At 47.4% G+C, this 2,500-nt stretch overlaps 8 non-coding genes across 8 annotated transcripts; all 8 read right to left on the bottom strand.

The window, feature by feature from the left end:
* Positions 1 to 18: 18 nt before the first annotated feature.
* On the bottom strand, positions 19 to 137 carry LOC146244156 (5S ribosomal RNA). The gene has a single exon (XR_014738162.1). It is a non-coding gene; the product is annotated as a 5S ribosomal RNA (ribosomal RNA).
* Positions 138 to 311: 174 nt separating this feature from the next.
* On the bottom strand, positions 312 to 430 carry LOC146244155 (5S ribosomal RNA). The gene has a single exon (XR_014738161.1). It is a non-coding gene; the product is annotated as a 5S ribosomal RNA (ribosomal RNA).
* A 178-nt stretch (positions 431 to 608) lies between these two features.
* Positions 609 to 727, bottom strand: LOC146244154 (5S ribosomal RNA). The gene has a single exon (XR_014738160.1). It is a non-coding gene; the product is annotated as a 5S ribosomal RNA (ribosomal RNA).
* Positions 728 to 961: 234 nt separating this feature from the next.
* LOC146244153 (5S ribosomal RNA) lies at positions 962 to 1,080 on the bottom strand. The gene has a single exon (XR_014739129.1). It is a non-coding gene; the product is annotated as a 5S ribosomal RNA (ribosomal RNA).
* A 264-nt stretch (positions 1,081 to 1,344) lies between these two features.
* LOC146244152 (5S ribosomal RNA) lies at positions 1,345 to 1,463 on the bottom strand. Its single transcript, XR_014739117.1, has one exon. It is a non-coding gene; the product is annotated as a 5S ribosomal RNA (ribosomal RNA).
* A 230-nt stretch (positions 1,464 to 1,693) lies between these two features.
* On the bottom strand, positions 1,694 to 1,812 carry LOC146244151 (5S ribosomal RNA). The gene has a single exon (XR_014739105.1). It is a non-coding gene; the product is annotated as a 5S ribosomal RNA (ribosomal RNA).
* Positions 1,813 to 2,042: 230 nt separating this feature from the next.
* LOC146244150 (5S ribosomal RNA) lies at positions 2,043 to 2,161 on the bottom strand. The gene has a single exon (XR_014739093.1). It is a non-coding gene; the product is annotated as a 5S ribosomal RNA (ribosomal RNA).
* A 170-nt stretch (positions 2,162 to 2,331) lies between these two features.
* Positions 2,332 to 2,450, bottom strand: LOC146244149 (5S ribosomal RNA). Its single transcript, XR_014738159.1, has one exon. It is a non-coding gene; the product is annotated as a 5S ribosomal RNA (ribosomal RNA).
* Positions 2,451 to 2,500: the final 50 nt, after the last annotated feature.

The raw sequence follows: 2,500 nt of genomic DNA, 5'->3' as shown, positions 1-2,500 counted from the left end.
TAAGTGAATGAGCAAAAGAGCATACAGCACCTGGTATTCCCAGGCGGTCTCCCATCCAAGTACTAACCAGGCCCGACCCTGCTTAGCTTCCGAGATCAGACGAGATCGGGCGTTGCCAGGCTGGTATGGCCGTACGAAATAAGTTGACAACCATAGGCTACTTATCCATATACAGATTTAGCAATTGACAATGCAAGGTGGTCTCTCTCTCTCTCTCTCTCGTGTCAAAATGAAAACAGCTTCCAGCCCCTTTCATGAAGGACTACTTGTGCATATTGCAAGATTTCAGTTTCTAAGTGAATGAGCAAAAGAGCATACAGCACCTGGTATTCCCAGGCGGTCTCCCATCCAAGTACTAACCAGGCCCGACCCTGCTTAGCTTCCGAGATCAGACGAGATCGGGCGTTGCCAGGCTGGTATGGCCGTACGAAATAAGTTGACAACCATAGGCTACTTATCCATATACAGATTTAGCAATTGACAATGCAAGGTGGTCTCTCTCTCTCTCTCTCCCTCTCGTGTCAAAATGAAAACAGCTTCCAGCCCCTTTCATGAAGGACTACTTGTGCATATTGCAAGATTTCAGTTTCTAAGTGAATGAGCAAAAGAGCATACAGCACCTGGTATTCCCAGGCGGTCTCCCATCCAAGTACTAACCAGGCCCGACCCTGCTTAGCTTCCGAGATCAGACGAGATCGGGCGTTGCCAGGCTGGTATGGCCGTACGAAATAAGTTGACAACCATAGGCTACTTATCCATATACAGATTTAGCAATTGACAATGCAAGGTAGTCTCTCTCTCTCTCTCTCTCTCTCTCTCTCTCTCTCTCTCTCTCTCTCTCTCTCTCTCTCTCTCTCTCTCTCTCTCTCTCGTGTCAAAATGAAAACAGCTTCCAGCCCCTTTCATGAAGGACTACTTGTGCATATTGCAAGATTTCAGTTTCTAAGTGAATGAGCAAAAGAGCATACAGCACCTGGTATTCCCAGGCGGTCTCCCATCCAAGTACTAACCAGGCCCAACCCTGCTTAGCTTCCGAGATCAGACGAGATCGGGCGTTGCCAGGCTGGTATGGCCGTACGAAATAAGTTGACAACCATAGGCTACTTATCCATATACAGATTTAGCAATTGACAATGCAAGGTAGTCTCTCTCTCTCTCTCTCTCTCTCTCTCTCTCTCTCTCTCTCTCTCTCTCTCTCTCTCTCTCTCTCTCTCTCTCTCTCTCTCTCTCTCTCTCTCTCTCTCTCTCTCTCTCGTGTCAAAATGAAAACAGCTTCCAGCCCCTTTCATGAAGGACTACTTGTGCATATTGCAAGATTTCAGTTTCTAAGTGAATGAGCAAAAGAGCATACAGCACCTGGTATTCCCAGGCGGTCTCCCATCCAAGTACTAACCAGGCCCAACCCTGCTTAGCTTCCGAGATCAGACGAGATCGGGCGTTGCCAGGCTGGTATGGCCGTACGAAATAAGTTGACAACCATAGGCTACTTATCCATATACAGATTTAGCAATTGACAATGCAAGGTAGTCTCTCTCTCTCTCTCTCTCTCTCTCTCTCTCTCTCTCTCTCTCTCTCTCTCTCTCTCTCTCTCTCTCTCTCTCTCGTGTCAAAATGAAAACAGCTTCCAGCCCCTTTCATGAAGGACTACTTGTGCATATTGCAAGATTTCAGTTTCTAAGTGAATGAGCAAAAGAGCATACAGCACCTGGTATTCCCAGGCGGTCTCCCATCCAAGTACTAACCAGGCCCAACCCTGCTTAGCTTCCGAGATCAGACGAGATCGGGCGTTGCCAGGCTGGTATGGCCGTACGAAATAAGTTGACAACCATAGGCTACTTATCCATATACAGATTTAGCAATTGACAATGCAAGGTAGTCTCTCTCTCTCTCTCTCTCTCTCTCTCTCTCTCTCTCTCTCTCTCTCTCTCTCTCTCTCTCTCTCTCTCTCTCTCGTGTCAAAATGAAAACAGCTTCCAGCCCCTTTCATGAAGGACTACTTGTGCATATTGCAAGATTTCAGTTTCTAAGTGAATGAGCAAAAGAGCATACAGCACCTGGTATTCCCAGGCGGTCTCCCATCCAAGTACTAACCAGGCCCAACCCTGCTTAGCTTCCGAGATCAGACGAGATCGGGCGTTGCCAGGCTGGTATGGCCGTACGAAATAAGTTGACAACCATAGGCTACTTATCCATATACAGATTTAGCAATTGACAATGCAAGGTGGTCTCTCTCTCTCTCTCTCCCTCTCGTGTCAAAATGAAAACAGCTTCCAGCCCCTTTCATGAAGGACTACTTGTGCATATTGCAAGATTTCAGTTTCTAAGTGAATGAGCATACAGCACCTGGTATTCCCAGGCGGTCTCCCATCCAAGTACTAACCAGGCCCGACCCTGCTTAGCTTCCGAGATCAGACGAGATCGGGCGTTGCCAGGCTGGTATGGCCGTACGAAATAAGTTGACAACCATAGGCTACTTATCCATATACAGATTTAGCAATTG

This window comes from Hypomesus nipponensis, chromosome 20, assembly GCF_054491055.1.
Source record: "Hypomesus nipponensis isolate SF chromosome 20, ASM5449105v1, whole genome shotgun sequence".
NCBI classification, from domain to species: Eukaryota; Metazoa; Chordata; class Actinopteri; order Osmeriformes; family Osmeridae; genus Hypomesus; species Hypomesus nipponensis.
This window is presented reverse-complemented; position numbering and strand designations above follow the sequence as displayed.